The following is an 18,139-nucleotide window of genomic DNA, read 5'->3' as shown; positions in this document are numbered from 1 at the left end:
GCAATAGAGGCAGCTGCCATTTTGATAAGAACAAAGTGCCTCTGTTCCAGTCACATAAATGGGAATCATCAGTCATTTTGAAAGAGACCTGAGCTAACTGTTATTTTCTCTAGATGAACATTAGGATCTAAGAAAGAGGAAGTAGAATGACTAATGGCAAGCAAAATATTCCTCTAAAAATCTAATGTAGTTTATTAAAATGAAAGTCCTCGAGTTTTAATCACACAGAAAGTTTAATGAGTGTCCTGTGCAAATGCTGTACAAGAACAAATGAAATAGTAGCTGATGAACAGCTAGCTGCAAATTTGTTTATCTTCATTTAAATTCATAAATGAACAGAAGAAATCTATTTATAAATTCTCAGAAAATGCTATTACAACAATGTTTTAGGGTTTTTTTTTAATTTTGATGAAGATATCCTGAACAGAAGCACTGAATCTCTGATATTAATGGAAAAAAAAGCAAGTTGCTTAGTTCTAAAGCTATGAGCAGGAGTGTTGACTCCATAATTATAGTTCTGAGTCCTGTTATGGTTTTAAAAATAAATAAATATATTCTAGATAACATAATTAATGACTTAATAATTGATTCATTTAACAGTTAAATACTTTTCCTTTGCAAATGTTTGCAAAAGCTAAATTTGTTGAAGTTACATAGCTGTCAGTTAAAAGTTATTAGTAAAAAGTAAGGTTTTTTCTTTAAAAACTATATTATCAGCCAAACATTAGCCAATTGATACATTATCTATGTCTCATCCTTGCTCTGGTTTTTAGGATGAGCATCATGACTGATATTACAGTATGAGGCAAATTACCTGATTTCTCTCTATACATCTAAGAAACCCAAGCATCTTCTGACCAGATCTTCAAAACATTGGTCATATGCAATTGCATTTCTTACAAATCCTTCTCTTAATTTGGATCACAATAGCTTTCCTAAACCTAACCTGATGAATAGCTTCCTGGGGAATGTGTTTTAGTCAGTGCCATTTGTCACTGTCCTCTTTAGTTATAGATGCTGGAGCTGCTAAGGTCCTGGTATAACTTTGAACTCATACTAAATAGTGGATCCTTACTGGATCGGTATTAATGTTGTAATATTATTATTACACATGTTTCATCTACATTAATGTACAAATTGGTGTTCTTCTCTGACTGTGAGGACAAGAGATAGTTTCACCCATCTGCTCCAAAGGATGCAATCTGGACTAGAGGGTATCTAGAACCAAACTATTCTTCAGACTTCTCTGCTGTCATCTGTCACTCTCTCTTTTTTCTTCTCTTATATGAGTGGTCTTATCTGCAGGCTGAATGTAGCTTACTTTCTTAATAACACACATTCTTTCTGTCTCCCAAGCGTATCTTTCTGTCCAGAAACCATGATTTAACTGTCTTAAATTCATTTCAAGTCCAAATGAATCTATCATTAGTCCCATAATATCCATTGCCTGATCAGTTTGATTGTAGCTCAGGTCATATATTAGACATGGTCTATGACTTCTACTCCCCTCTGCAGCAAATTCAATGATGCTTTCTCCTTGCAATCACTAACAAAATGTTATTTTCATCAGCATGCCTGGAGCACTTAAGGTCTCATGAGACCACCACTCAGATTTTATATTTAGCTTTTGCTGCTATGCAACTGATATGCAATCATGCCTACCTCATCCACTTGGTATCTTATTCAAAGACCCATTCCAGGAATTGATGGTAGAACCAATTTCTCTCTCTTTCTTCCCCAAAGATTCTCCTTTGCCATGCAAAACTGTGATAATGATTATGCTAGCAGCATGCAACAATCATTACATGTCATGCTGATACCGCCTCACTGTTTTGTTGTCTCTCTGCAGACATCTGCAGAGAAATACTAACAGAAATTAGTACCCATAGGAAGTTTCAGGTTTTTATATTTTTCCACTCTGGAAAATTAGGTTTCTTAAATTAAAAGCCATTGTTTTGAGATGTTGTGCACAGAGTTTTGTGCCTCAGAAGCCAATTTTAATGGTGTGGTTTATTTTTAGCCAAAGATAGTTCGGCTTCTCTCAACATACTCAGGAGAGCACAGTGCAAAGCACTTTTTTCTGCCAGTGATATTTTAACATACCCCTAGCAGCAATATAACTGCTTCAGTTTTCTGTCATACACAGCTGTAAGGGAACAGCAGAGCCTCTACACTCCATGAGTATAACTACATCTTAATTTATATTTTTTTGCAACCTCCGTGAAACAAAACAAAGCAACCAAACAAAATCAAACTCAAAACAAAGAAAAAACTCAACAACAAAAATAATGAAGAGTGGACAGTAGTGTCTGTGGTTTCTTTAGTTCAAAATAGAAGTGCATATCTCTAGAACTCCTTCCAAATAAAGGGCTATTCATGTAGAATCAGGTAGACTTTTTTCAATTAACTCCAGTCTGCTATAGGATAATTAGCTCTCCCTCACTGTCACAAAAAGAGGGCACCTTGACTCAGTATAATGATTGATAACTGTGAAAAGCAGAACAAAATTTGGTGGCATAAGTCTTATATTTTTCTGCAAGGAATTTACATGAAAGTCTTAGTCTTGCTGCTTAATAACTGCTGGTTGTTCTTGCAGATTCACTTTTATAGTTATGAGTAAAGCAGTTACATGGACTTTGTGTATAGATTATGGACTTTATGTATATAATGTAACAAGAATATTCATGAAGGCTGCAAGTATCCTTTTAAATTCTCTTTTCAAAGCTTATTTACAATTTTAATACAATTTCTTGTTGAATTATATGCTGTTTATTTCAGACTTTCTTCAGCTTAATTGACAGTTGAAGACAATTGTACTTCACTGACAAATGTTCACTGGAAAATGTCAGCCTGAAATTTATTTATTTGTAAAACAAACAGAGCTTGCAGTTATTCATAAATCAGAAATTAACTGATCACGGATCTGCTCATCATCTGCTCCAAAATTACTCACTGTGTACAGGGACTGGGGGCAATCCTTTTGTCCTATCCTTCCTATGATGAGACAAAATGAGACAAAAGTAAGACAACCCATTCAAATAATTAGCTGAGTTTCAGTTGAGTCCATATCCAGCCATAGAAAGAAAAGAAACATATTTGCAAAGATTAAATTCCATATTATTATAGGCATTTTAGTACTAAATCAGCAACTTCAATTTCAGGACACTGAAGAGGTTTGCTAGTTCATCATCATCATCATCATCATCATCATCATCATATCATCATCATCATCATCATATTTAAAGTATTTTTCTGTAGTCCACTTTGGTACTCTTCAGCTACTGCTGTGCTGCAGAGGTATTTCAGCAAGGTGAACTCTTACAGTGGTGTTACGAGGGAACTCTGCTGACAGCTGCCTAATATGGAGAATCTGACAGCAGAGTTGTTGAATTTTTAATTTATGCTTTCACCCCAAAATTATTTTAAATGCTTGGGTAATTGATAATTTTCTATCCTTTCAAAAAAAATTGATTTTTATATGGAGCTGTTAGGGGTCACATAGAGGGAAATTAATGAATGACACCTGGAAGCAAGCCAATAGTCCCCATTCATCCCCTCCTAGCAATGGAGATCAGTACTGGAGTACTGGAGATCAGTTTGAAATAGATCAATAGAATCCATGCAGGAAATAATTACCTGGAAGATGTATTGATAACCAGAATTTCCAATCAGCTTGATATCAATAACAGTGCCAAATCCTTGTTAAGCCAAATAGAGGTCAGATTGCAATGTGATGTCTATTTTCTTGTTAATTTTTGCTAACATAAAATTATGTTATGCACCAAATTAAGTTAGCAGAGCTCTTGCTGTCCAGTCTTTAATGTAAAATGACATTACACATACAGCAGCTTCTGAGATATTTTTTCATTCTCTTTCTTTATTGATTGACTTTCTACAATATCTACACTACTTACTATTTTTAGTTTTAAAAACCACAAAAATGCTTAAGTATTTTATATCCAGAGTTTTAGACTATGAACCATGATTTGATTAGGTGTTTTCAAATAGTTTGTACGATTAGAAGATGACAGCATCCATTGGTTCATTGTAGAATAGGAAACTATTTGCCTGCAGCGTAGGAGATGGAAGTGTTAATGTTTTCTTCATTCTATAACTAAAGTAATTACAGTTACAAATGGCTCTCAAGCTTACAATTTCATACAAATCATTCTGTGAAAGTATCATACAATAGTTATTTATGATATGTTCTTAAACTGCTTCAAAATGCATATACATATTTTTCAGCTTAATTTGAAGCCAGCTGTTATCAGCAAGAGCTATAATCAATCTGGGTTAAGATGTTCTATTTCCTAATAAGTTCTGTGTTGGACTCTGGGAATTTTAAAACTATTATATACAGAATAACCATTTCCTACTAATGAATTTTCCAGCTTTCCAAAACCCAAAAATCAGTTCCTAAGAAAATTAGAAATTATCTTTCTAAAGAGGTTTTGTATTAGTAAAATATTTTTGTAAATTAGAGATTGTTCTAAGAGGCTATAAAAGAAGATTATTTCATGGCATACTAAAGGACCTTTAGGTTTTAAAAATAAATATGGTCAATAAACCAGAATTTACAAAATATCAACTCTTCATCAACTTTTTTACTGCTAATATAAACTAAAACAACATTAGAGTACATAAGAGAATAATAAAATCCTTTTTTAAAATAAACCAAAACCATACTGAAATTCACTCCAACACTTTGACATCCTACAGATGTCCTTGTGATATATAATATTCCTGTGAATTTAAATCATTGTGGAGTTTGCTATAATGAAAGAAATACTTGAAGTCTGTTCAGTTTGTTAATGGGTCAACTTTTAAGATGCTTTTATACATCAGACACTTCAGCTAACCACATTACTGCATTGGTGATAGCCTAGTAGTTGTTTTTCCCATTTTTCAAATATATTTGTATACAAGAGGGAATTTAGTAGGGTTGTTTGGTTGTCACTGTTGAGGGCAAGTTTAATTTGCTAAGGCTTTTCTTAAATATGAAATTGAGTTAAAAACCATGAACTGTTTTGTCATGTAGTTGTACCAGATTTTAGCTCTGGTATGTTTCTTATCTTGTAGGAGATGAAAGTTGCTCATTTGTGTCCTGTGGTCTCTCAATCTCATTTGAACAGCTTATGAATCAATTTATTTTCTTACACAAAAAGAAATATGTTAAAAAGTGGTTGTTTAGGATATAATAATCAGGTAGTTTTACTGATACAAATTTAATTTAAAAGCATAATCTGCCTTATGTTCTTTCTCTGCAATCAGTCAGATAAGATTGGAAAGTTCTTTATGGCAATAGTCTAAAACTAAATCCATTTTAAATACCTGAAGCAAACAATCATTCCCTCTGCTGACTTCTTTTGCAATAAGTTATATATTTCTTATCTCAGGTTTAGTTGCTACCACTGTATCTATAGTTTTTACAGAGACCAGATCTCATAGTTTTTTTGTCTATATCAAGCTACCTGTTAAAGGAAGAATGCAAAATCTTGTCTTACTTAGGAATAATAAGAATGATGACGAGCAGGTAGAGAAGTGAAATCCTTGTCTTTTAAAATTACAACTGCTCATCGCCATATTACTTATTGGGAAATAGTAGCATAATTGTGGTACAGAAAATCAGCATTGCTCTGCTAATAAAGAAGAAACAAAAATTACTATTCTTTAATTAACTTTCTGAGGAATCACAGCTAGTGTAAGGAACAGCTACTTGTAGACCACTTTACAAAGAACAAGCACATGGAAAAGAACTGTACCAATTTAACCATATTTCTATCAGAATTATTCATAGAGCATATTAACTATTTTCTCTGCATATTAGCTATTTTCTCCTTGATTAAGGACATTTGGGCTAAAAAATACTGATAGCTTTTCCCTGACAACTAGTGCAGGAAAATTCTTGAGCTCTAAAAAGGGTGACCAGTCAAGGTGGAAATCTTATCTACCTCCAACCCAGTTTGGTAGAAGATGCTATTATTAGATCAACATATTTCATTTAGAGCCAAATTTTTCCTTGTATGAATTCACCCTGCTGATTTCAGTGGGAGTTCAGCATGCACATCTGCAGGCAGATTTTGACTTTTTAAGTATTGGCAATCTCTGATCTTGGTTTCTGATACCCTGCTGAGAGAACTGACTAATACGTGTATAAAGACTTGTCTGCCATTTTATGCCTCTGAAGTTCAGAATTGAGGTCAGACCAGAACATTTTTAAGAGATTTCTCTTTATCAGTTTATCAGAGGGAAGAATGAGACTTGAGCTTTTAGGAGGAGAATTAAACATGAATTTTTTAGTACCTAAGTGGCACGGTTATAGCAGGGACTCTGACATTTAGCATTGCTTTTTGTTTCAAGTTTGCCATATAAATGCAGCATGCATAGATATTAGTCTGATGGTGAAGTATTAACATTCCAAGACATGACATTAAATCAAAGATGCTCTTGAACTGTTTTGGTTCTGTTCAAAAGCCTTCTTTTCTTATGTCCTGGAAATGTAAATATTTAGCCAAGAGGGAAAAAAAGTTCAATGCAAGCAACACATTTCTTACTATGGGACCATTTTATTCAGGCTTTCCTAAGTGAGAGTGGTACAGGGAGCTGTGTGGCTAAAGGGAGCCAAATTTTACCTAAGGAGTACTTATAGCATAACTCTGACCTCTTATATAGGGTCTACTGAAATCTCCTATGCAAGGAAAAAGGACATACCAGAAATTATTATATAACCAGACACACGGACATCCACTCTTATAGGAGAGGAGGGAAAAGGGAAGAGTACCAGAAATTAATTTTAATGTTGTTTGTTTCTGTGATGAGGCAATTTTTTCCATGAAAAAATCTGTCAGCACTGTGTTTCTAATGAAACCTTTTCTTAAAACATTGACAAAATAAATTCTTGGGAACAATCAAGTGTGTAGATTCTCTAATGATATTGTTTCTATGACATGGAAAAATCAATGAGCGAAGTAAAATCAATTTATCAAGCTCCTGTGCTGGTACCCAGTAATTGTCTAGGGACTGTTTGATGTAGGGTGTGCAATGAATGTTAGATTGCCTGGAATGTTTATCAGGGAACCAGTGAGTTACACATTTCTCATTTTCATCTTTATAAATTTTAGGCCTCATTTTTTTTTGGTAAAGTTTAACCCGTAATAAAACTTTATAATTGCTACTTAGCACTTTTATAGTGCTTCTCATGTTCCAGATAGTATGAGTTAATTTTCTCATCTTCTTTCTGAGACTGCAAGAGAAGTATTATCCTCAGTTTACAAATAGGGCAATTGAATCAGTGAAACTAATTTGTCCAGACAGCAATGCCACTCAAATTATTCTTATTCTCTTTAAATTTTACCTGAAAATTGTTTTATTTTATTTAGGTTCAATTGTTCATTGGATTAAGAATGATAGTTTTCATCAGTCACAGCTGTTCCCCATTTCCCAAAGTCACAGCCTTCTCCCCCTAAAAACATGTCAGGGCAGCCATCCAGAAAGATTTCAGCCTGAATGCCTGCAAAGTGGGCACTGCTCATGACAGTTGCCCAGCCTGTGTCTGGTGCTGTTTTACAAACTCAAGATGTGTTTAATTTTTTAAGTTTTATTTAACTGTCTCCTTTTCAACATTTCGTTTTAAAACTCTTTCTTCCTACATTAGCCTAAAAAGTCACTGTCACTTGCAGTTGCTAAAATCTACTGTTAGAACTGAATTCCTCCTCTGGAATTGTTGAAAGCTGTTCTTATTAGATATAAGAAGTCTAGGAATTTACACCTCGAGTAGGGCCATGGGAATCTCATGTGGTTTAATGAGTGCAAGGTGCTGCACCTGGGTCGGGGCAACCCCTGATATCCATCCAGGCTGGGGGATGAACACATTGAGAGCAGCCCTGCTGAGGAGGACTTGGAGTTGTTGGTGGGTGAGAGGCTGCACATGAGCACTCACAGCCCAGAAGGCCAAACATATCCTGGGCTGCAGCAAAAGCCCTGTGGGCAGCAGGTGAGGGAGGGGATTCTGCTCTCTGCTCTGATCTGATCTGGTGAGACCCCACCTGCAGGGCTGCGTCCAGCTCTGGGCTCCCAGCATGGAGTGAATCCAGAGGCTGCCAAGAGGAATAAAGGGATAGAGCATCCCTCCAGTCACCACCCTTAGCACAGAAGAAAGGCTGAGAGACTTGGGATTGTGCAGCCTGGAAAAGAGAGAAGGCTTCAGGGTAACCTAATTGTGGCCTTCCAGTAAAGATGGAAACACGGGGAGAGACTATTTACAAGAGCATGTAGTGATGGGCTAAAGGATAATGGCTTCAGTCTTAAAGAGAGTAGGTTTAGATTAGATATAATGAGGAAATTCTTCACTGTGAAGGTGGTGAGACACTGGAACAGCTGCCTGGATAAACTGAGGATGTTCCATCCCTGGAAGTGTTCAAGGCCAGGGTGGATGGAGTTCTGAGCAACCTGGTCTAGTGAAAGGTTCCCAGTCCATGGCAGAAGGGTTGGAAATAGATGATCTTAAAGGTCCCTTCTGACCCAAGCCATTCTGTGATTCTGTGTTGACCTGGTGTTTCACCCATGCCCACTCCACACACATTGTACAGAGGAGATGGGAATTTCAATAATAATTCAAGAGTTGGAACACAGAGCTTTCAAAAAAAGCTGCAGGTCCATCCGACCATGAATATCTGCAGATATTTGAGACTGACTGGACTGTAATAACTTCTTTTGGCTTTAAGCTCTTTGAAAAACATTATCCCCCTTACAAGAGGTAGTAATTATCAACTTTATGAGGCTAAACATTGTGAAATACCTACAGGGTAAACTTACAGACATGAGAGAAGAAAGCAAAGATTCCTTTTATGATCTGTATTAGCTTTTTGTTAGAAAAAATGAGGAATTCCTGAAGCTTGTTGTCGGAATTGTTTAATGTTGATCAATTGTCAAAAAACAATCTGTGTTTTAGTAGTCTCTACGCTAAGCTTTTGTATGTATCCATATTTTTCCTCTTGAGCTACAGCATCTGCCTGCTGATATCTGGAAGCTTGAGGTGTTTTGTTATGTTATGATACAGGTGTTGCAATCTTTCTGGTTTAAATGCTTTCCTTTTTTTTTTTTTTTTTTTGTCAGTGTGCTGGTTTTAAAACCCAGTTGGAAAATAAACCCCACTGAAACTGTTCCCTTCCCCCTCACCCTCCTCTCTATAAGAGGGAGACAAAAACAGAGATTCAAAATTAAGAAGAATTTACTTGAAAAGCAGCAATGCAATAAGAAAAACTAACAGGAACAGCAACAGCATTAATAGCAAAGGTATATAAAAGACTGTGTGATTTACATACAAAAAAGGATATTCACTGGCCAAGGCCATGCCTTGCCACCAAGATAAAAGGCAAAAATGGCCCCAGACCCTCTATGGTGCCCTTTTTCCCCACCCCAGCCAACATCCCACGTTTCTTCCAGAGTTGAGGATCCCTATTTCCAGCACTCAGCAATGACATGGAAGGTATGGAGTGTGGAACACAGCCTGGGCTCACCCATGAGGCAGCAGCTCCATCCTGTGCATGACCCCCAGCCTGACCCTTGTTTGCTCTCTCTCATGACTACAGTGAGAAAACCAACTCTGCTCTGGCCCAAGCTGGGAGAGTCAGTGAAATAGTGCATTTGCCTTTAAAATGCCATGCTGCTTTACAGAACAATAGGGATTTGCTTTGTAGCAACTATTTTCTGAGGAAAAGGAGTTGCTATAACCTGAAAGAGCTTTTACTGGGGAACACAGGTTCTTATTTAACATTTTCTGTTTGTATATCTAAATATATTGCGTACAAATTAAGTAATAGCAATAGATACTGTGTTATTAATGATTTCAAAACAATTTCACTGAGTCTACAACCTAATCATATATACTTTGCAAGTGCTTTTAGGTTTAATAGTGCTGACTGAAACCATACTAAAGGGAAACTTGGGAAACTTTCCTTTGCAAAATTTCTTTTATGTTTCTTGTGACCTTGGTGTGTCGTTAGACTTTCAGATCACACTTTGAAATCCTTCTAGTTATTTACAGTTCTGAGGTACTTCATCTCTTCTTGCAAAGTAACTGAGTAATTGACTTTGATTAAATATATGGAAAAAATTGGTATGGAGCTGTTTATAACACTTCAGCAGTCATGGGCTCTGCCATGACATGGTTAGAGTTGTTCTTGTAGAGTGAATTACAATCTAAATTTGCTTATTTACTTTTCCCCCTCCATGGAGGAGAACACAATTTCAGGATAAATGACAAGGCAGTAGCATAGCATGTATTTGTTCAGGAATCATAAAACAGTATATCAGCTGTTGATTAAAAATAAATAAATAAATAGATCGAAAATTATAGTAATCCAGTGATCTATGTTTCAGGATAAGTGCATCTATTTATTAGTATGCTTCTGTTCATTAAATTAGACATCCTAATAAATAAATATTTTCTACTAGATATGACATTGCTACAAATTATAGCTTTTTCCCTTGAGAGTTCAGAAAAGAAGAAAATTAATACCTGGCATTAGTTCATTTTTCATTTCATCTATTCAAATTTTAATAACCTTATTTTTAAAGAAATACTGAGTTAGTCTTCCAAATCGCAGGAAATAACTTTTGAAAAATGTAATGTTTTACTGATTTAGAAATACAGAATTCAAAATGGGAGAGAACTTAAAGGGAATTTGATTTTCTTCCTCCCTTGATGTTTTTTGTTTGAACTATTTTTATCCCAGAAGAGGATTTATATTCTACTGTAGTGCACTCTTGCTTGGTCATTTCTGAGTTTATAAAAATATATAGGATGGAAAATTAAATCAGCTGAAATCCATTTTGTCTCAACACCGCCTGTCCCCATGAGCTCTACAATCAAATAAAAATACAGGGTGAGTTTAAAAGCAAGCTAAGTGTAGCATATTGAGCTGGAGGCTGACAAACCCAGGTTTCAATGAAATTTGAATCAGACTACACCAAACGCCTCAAAAAAGAAACAAATCATTTTGAACGAAAAAGATGGACACTGTTAAACTGTCCTGGGACAGTTCAACGTTGTATGGTTTTAAATATAAAATTAGAATTGCTTTGGCCCATGAATACTTCTCCACTTGGACACCAAGTGAGCTGAGGGGGAGAATCCTCAGTGCTGTGAACCTGCTGTGGCAGGTGTAGGGCAAGCACTCACCTTACTGTGCACATGGATCCTGCTCTGATTTGGCTGCAGCTGCTGCTTGTGTAAAACCTTCCCACAGCAGAAATTCATCTGACACAGGAGAACCTTTCTCCCTAAGTCATCTCATATTTTCTTCATAGTGCCAGATGTTCTTTTCTGTCTTTTTCACTGGTTGTGAGAACTGAGGTTTAACATAAGCCAGTGCTAGCAGGAGACTCTTCTATTTGAGGGAATTCTTCACGAAAATGTCAGGCTGGCATGAGGCCACAGCCTTGTGTAAGTGCTGCTCACAGAGCGGGGAAACAGACTCTGTTTGTAGGCACTTCTGGCCTTTTCCTGAAATCTGCTTCACACTAAGTGTGAGAAATACCCATGATGGAACATGTAAGGGCGTGATCATGCTCACTATTCTGGTCATACCTGAGTCCTAATGGGATGTAGTCATGAGTGCAGAATGAGTTGGGAGATGTTATTGAAAGGTCATTATCGATTGTCTTCAAGAGTCACAACAACTGGGAAAGATTCTTGCATCCTGGAAGAGAGCAAGTGTCACTCTCACCTCCAAGCAGGACAAAACAAATGACTCAGGGACTTACAGGTTATTGAGCCTCACCCAAATCTCTGGGAATGTGATGGAACAGCTAATCTTTTAAACCATCTCCAGGCATTTGAAGGACTAGATAGTTGTATCGGAGGCAAGTCATATGTGATAGTTGATCATCACAGTGGTTGATCCTGAATCAATATAATTTAATATTTGCATTATGAAATGGTCCCTGGGACAGAGCTCACCTTCAGTAATTACCCACTTGATACAAAAGTGGGAGGAACAGCCATTACACCAGATGGTTGTGTTGTCATTCATAGAGACCCTGACAGCATGGAGAATTACACTGAGGGGAACTTGTGAAGTTCAACAAGGAGAAATGCCAAGTCTTGTGTCCTGGGAGGAAGAACCCCAGGTAACAATACACACTCAAAACCAATTGGCCAGAAAGCAACTCTGAAGAGAAGAGCCTTGGGGTACTGGTAGACAAACAGCTGACAGGAACACACAATTATTACAATTATTACAATTACTAAGGAGATGCCTCTGCCTGAATTAAGGTGCAAACAAGACCATATGCTGAAGTCAATAGTATGGATTTTATTTAACAGTAAAATGTGAGGTAGAGAGATAGAAAGAAATAGAAAATGATTGAGGGGAGAAGAGGGAGGGGAGAAAGACAGTGAGAGAGAGAAAGAGATCAGATGGAATGATAGTCACCACTCATGGATCCAGCCCAGAATATCCCATTGATCCTCTTTACCCTGGGCTTCTCAGTAGTGGGGGTTCCAAGGCTGCTCAAAACTTATCACCATTTATACACTTCAGGAAAAAAAAAAGGAATCAATGCCCATTGCCTACACAGCCCTCTCATTCAGTTGGGTAAATGACTCCCTCACTTCCAATGCTAATTAGTCTCATTTTGTTCTTTCTCTTCGTTTGAGTCAGTGGCCTCCTGTTTTCAGCCAGCAGGCTATGGTTCTCCCCACAGCAGCCCCAGCCACAGCCAGCTACCAGCACAGCTGCTGAGCTGGCCTTCCCACAGATTCCTTGCAGTGAAACTTCCTTCGCCCCAGCTTCACTTTCCTTTCCTTAGACCTGAGATGATTTGACATTAGTACCACCTTTATCATATCTCAACTTCCTGTCAGGTGGGCTAACTCACAGTTCATATTTCAGGAATCCAAAAGGCATATTTGGGATGAGATGGGCTTTGGTGTCACAGATGAGCAGTTGCTTCTTTGCATGCTTTGCTACAGTGGCAAAGTCCTTCAGTGATCTTAAGAGCATTTGACCAAATGGTGATCTTTAAGTCTCTTACCCAGACCCTCATGGCAAAGAAGGCTGACAGCACCCTGGGTGCATTAGGCAGAACATTGCCATCAGGGTGAGGGAGGTGGTCCTTCCTCTCTGCTCAGCCTTGGTCCACCTGGAGGGCTGGGTCCAGTTGTGGGCTCCAGGGTATGAGAAAGGCATGGATTTCACTGCAAGAGGCCTAGTGCAGGACAACAAATAAGGTCACAGGACTGAAGCACTTTCCTGTGAGGAGAGGCTGAGACAACTGGGACAGCTCAGCCTTGAGACTCAAGGCAGCTCAGTATTTTATCAGTGTATATAAATTCCTGATGAGAGGGAATGAAGAGAAAGCTGGAGCATTCTTAGTACTGTCCACTGACAAGAGACAACGGGCATAAATTAAAACCCATCAAGTTCCACCTGAATATGAGAAGAGACAGTTGTGGCTGTTCACGCAGTGGCTCAGGTTGCCCAGAGAAGTGATGGAGTCTTGATCACTGGAGATATTTAAAACCTGACTGGACATGGTCTTGGGCAACTGGCTCTGCTCTGAGCAGAGGGGCTGAGCTAGATGATCTCAAGAGTTGCCTTCCAGCTTCAATCAGTCTGTGATGACAGTTTAGTTTTGTGAGAACTGAAACATTTTTTAGTGCATGCCTTTGCAATGATTTTCATTAGATATACAAAATTATTTAGAAAACATTATGCATTTAAAAACTAATAACAGTAAGAAATTTGTGTTCTTGCATTCGGTTTTTGTACATGTCCAAGCTTGCATGGTCTTAAAAAGTTTATTAAGAAGTGCAAAACATTTAATTCCTAAATATAGTTGCTATAATATTTAGTCCTGTATAAAGACAAGATATGAACTGCCTAAAGAGTAAATACCATTGCTGGAAAACTAGAGATGATTTTCAAACTTTTTTTTCCTTCCTTTATAAAAAGCTAAGAAAAATGTTTTAAATTCCTCATGTTTAGGCTTGTAAAAATGAACATTTGTGGAAGAGGATACTATCTACTGAGGTCTTACATTTACTGTCTCTGGGGGAAACTAACTTCAGGATCAATTTTAATTTCCAATGTTGTGCTCTAAGCATAAACATAGTGTTCAAATCAAAGGCTGGTGTTGCTATAATTGCCAGTCCATAAAATTTGAGAAATAAAAATCTAGAGATGATGCCAAATTGCCTTTAACATCTTATATAGGCATCATGCCAGCTCCATCCATAACCAAATAGATAGAGACTCATTTCCAGGAGCTGGCACTGAACATTTAAATCATTTGATGCATTGGTGAAATGAAGTTTAAAGTCTCTTTTAACTCCTGTTTGCAACAAGAGAAGGGTACTGCAGTATATGCACCATGAGATTCATGGTCCCTCTGCCCACGAGTATGGGAAATTATAATGAGTCTTCATTTTTACTATTGTGTTCAGGGTGACTTAAGAAAATATAGCTGGGATAAAATATCACACAATAATGCTGGACTAATTGTCCATATGTGGTCTCACACTGATTTTTTTAAACCTGTTTACAAGTCCAAGTATTGTTAAGGAACACAAAGGACAGAATAACACCCAAAATGGATCTGCCCCCTAGCTATTTTTCACACCAAAAATGTTGCAGGCAAGTAGGAGCCAATAGGAATACTGACTATTTTAAATCATAATTGTAAAGCTTAATACCTTGTTTTAAGTTTCTTATTGAACAATTGCATACCAGGTGCAAATAAATAATTATTAGATATTGTCTGTTTATTAAATACAATTTTTAAGACAAATATAGCTAAACTCTATCTCAATACCACTGAGGTGTGCATAAGGATATATGACTTTGTATGTGCATGCTGTTATTTTCCTTCGTCAGTGTGGCAAATGCTAAGCAGCAATGATTTCATAGTCAATAAAGCTGCTTAAATGCTACTTGTTCTGACAAGGCACTCTTGTGGACTACATCTAAACATACATGGTAGGTGTGTGGATCAAGTAGGAATAAGGACAGCAAATGTAAAAAAGCATTTTTAATGATCCATTGGCAGTCTTCAATAGCAGACAATAAAGAAAAAAAACAATCTTCATTTTAGTCTTTCTCTGTGCACAAGGAATACTTGATGTTCTAGGAATATATTTCCTTTTCAGGGTGTATTTTCCAAATGGCTTAATGAGATTTAGTCACCCTATTCCATTAACATCAGTGAGCTGGAAGTTACAGGCACTTGATTGAATTTTGATTGGAATCCTGAATTTTGTGTCTGGCTTGTCAGCCAACAGTTGAGCATGTGGTTGAGGGAGAAGGGGTTAAGAAATAAAAAATATGTATTGTAGAGTCAGTGTTCCTTCCTGAACTTTATAATGAACTCAGCAACAAAAACTCCATGAAGCTAGAAAAACATTTACTATTGATTATATATATTATAAATATATACAATATATTTTATATATGTATGTTTATATACAAGTATATATAAATGTATTATACACATATATATAATTGTACATATGTACAATTAGCATAAAATACATAATGCTCATATTGAAATAAGCTTGTTTTCTTTCTTTTACTCTTCTACTTGAATGATTAGTGAATATTCTTTGAGTTTTTATGGAACCAATTTAGGAATCCTAAAAGAAAAAGGAAACCTTTTCATGGCATTTAAAAAAAACCCTCCCCCTTTGGTGAATCTTTAAATAAAAAGAAGTAGATATTTTTTTCTCTCTTCTGAACATTGGGCAGCCTTCCAAAGGAAAATCAGTCTGTGTTAGGCTTCCTTAAATAAAAGATAGGATAAAACCAGCCACATGGCATGTGAAATGTGGAAATAAAAATTTGAAAAAACCCTAAGCATCAAATTTTCATAAATGGAGTTGGAATTCTCTGGAAAGATGTGAGGGCTACCTGGTGGTTTTTATTACTTTGGAATTGGATACCCAAAGCACAAACAAATTTAATGAAAAATATGCAGAAAACGACTTGCAAATAATTTTGAGAGGCTTATCCTGCATCTTCTAAAATACCTTAGAAACAGATCTGTAATTACAGGCACTAGCCTGAAATCCTTTTGGAATTGCAGTTCCAACACTAAATAGAAAATACATAAGAAAATCCAAGAGGATAACCAGTAGGGAAAAGATTTGGCTTGGTGCTGAGCACTGCAAGTTCAAAACATTGCTATCATAATAGGGATCATTATGAACTAAAGGTCAGCTACTCTGCAGGGACAAAAATAACCCAAAAAATCCACTACAGCAGTGCTCAGTTTTCAGAAAGAAAGCTGCACACAAATGAGGAAGCCTGCTGAAAAGGAACCAAAAGGACAAAGTGTGTGAAGGCAGCAGAGAGGCGCTGCACCCTGAGAACCAGTCCATACCATCCAAATGGATTCAGAACCACCTGGAAAGATGGGGTGGCTAAAAAAAAAATAATAAAGAAACCTATTTGAAGAAAAAATACAAAGAACAAATTGTCTTGATTAAGATCATTAAATCATCAGAACCAGATGGTTGTTTGGTCAAGTGTTCTAATGGAAGTGTAAAATAAAAAAGCTGTATCTATTAACAGCATTTTCTTATTTAAAATCAGGAGGTTTTAATGAGGAGTGATGAGGGACACACGTGGTGAAAATTTTCAAATAGTGCACATAGTCAGGCCTGTGGACCTACAGTCAAGGAAATCTGGGAAAGTATATTCTGCAGAAGAGAGAACAGGTTTGTAAAAGTAAGTGTGCCTCACATCTCCAACTGTGCCTTTAAGGATACATGGGCATAATGTTTAAGGGGCTATAGGCCATTTGCCATTCCCCAGGGATTTTAAGGATGTCTTCCAGCAAAGAAACTAAGTTCCACTGAGAGAACATGAAAGGTCTTCTAGTGGATAAATAGCCAATTATTAGGAAACAAGAAGCACAGATCAGTTTTCCTAAAGAGGAAGCTGATGTGCTCCAGAAGGTCTACTCTGTCCAGCATGAATATAGGTTTAAAAAAATCCCTAAACTCTAACCTAAATGTTAAATTTATCAGAGGATATTTTTCATCATAAAACCCTATGTTAGTCCAAAAATCAAGTATGGAATACCTTGGAAAAGATTCCATCAAGATCTGTTTGACATAAAAATACAGCTCCTGGCTCCATAATCTCTGAGACTCAAGTTGCTGAGCTGGAAGAGTGCAAGGAACAGGGAAGCTGATGCTTTCCCTTGCTTCCTTCCTTAAGGAATTGTGTTGGCTAATATCAGACAAGGGACTGGGCCAGATGAGCTCATCATCTGACTGATTTTGGCTACCGTGTGCTCTCCAGAGTTTTAGTATTTGTCTGGTTAGGATGCCTGTGGTATGTGTATTCTAGAGTCCTTGCTCATTTTCCAAGGCATTTTGAAATATTTTCTAACAAGACTGTACGGATCATTTAAAATCCAATCTACCACCTACAGTATCACAAAGCATTGAAATTCTGTCTTGCATAAGGACAGTTATAATGAAGATCATTTGTGTCTGGTTGTCCTATCACTGTTCATACTGTGAACTCATTTGCACTCTGAGCAATTTAATAGGTACATCTCCTTGTGGTAGTAATACACTACTACTCACCATGTATTTTGGTTTTTAAATGACCAACAATATAATTCTTTAATTTTGTTCGATATAAACCTGTTATATGCAGAAGGGGAAAAAATAGAAAAAATCAACCAGTCTTGTATTATACAAAATTATTATTAGAAATATAAATATTTCTGTAACACATTTCCAGTAAAAATTCTAAATTTCTGCTTCTACAGATGGTTAGCTCTAGAATCATGTAGGCTGACTGATGGACTGGATGTCTGTGATAAACTATTGCTTAAAGAAGGCTTACAGTTGCTGACTCCTTAATACTTCAAAGTCACATTCCAAATCTTTCTGTGGTTATTTTTCTCTTTACTGTCTACAGTTTTCTAATTGTAAGCTTATTGGCATTAATTAGATAGCTGCTCATTGATCAGCATTCCTTTTTTTGTTCTTGCTGTTTATCATGCTTGGATTTGGCCAGCTAATGAAAACACTAGCAAAAATTCAGGCTTAGCAATAATAGAATACAGAATATTGAATTTAAAGGCAAAAACTGTGGTATTTTGTGCATTGGAATATTATTAT

At 36.7% G+C, this 18,139-nt stretch overlaps 1 protein-coding gene across 1 annotated transcript in view; it reads left to right on the top strand.

Moving 5' to 3' along the window:
* DMD (dystrophin) overlaps positions 1 to 18,139 on the top strand; it is a 1,043,539-nt gene that overhangs the window by 861,681 nt on the left and 163,719 nt on the right.

This window comes from Melospiza georgiana, chromosome 2, assembly GCF_028018845.1.
Source record: "Melospiza georgiana isolate bMelGeo1 chromosome 2, bMelGeo1.pri, whole genome shotgun sequence".
In the NCBI taxonomy this organism is placed as follows: domain Eukaryota; kingdom Metazoa; phylum Chordata; class Aves; order Passeriformes; family Passerellidae; genus Melospiza; species Melospiza georgiana.
The sequence above is the reverse complement of the archived record's forward strand: the minus strand, read 5'-3'. Positions and strand labels throughout refer to the sequence as shown.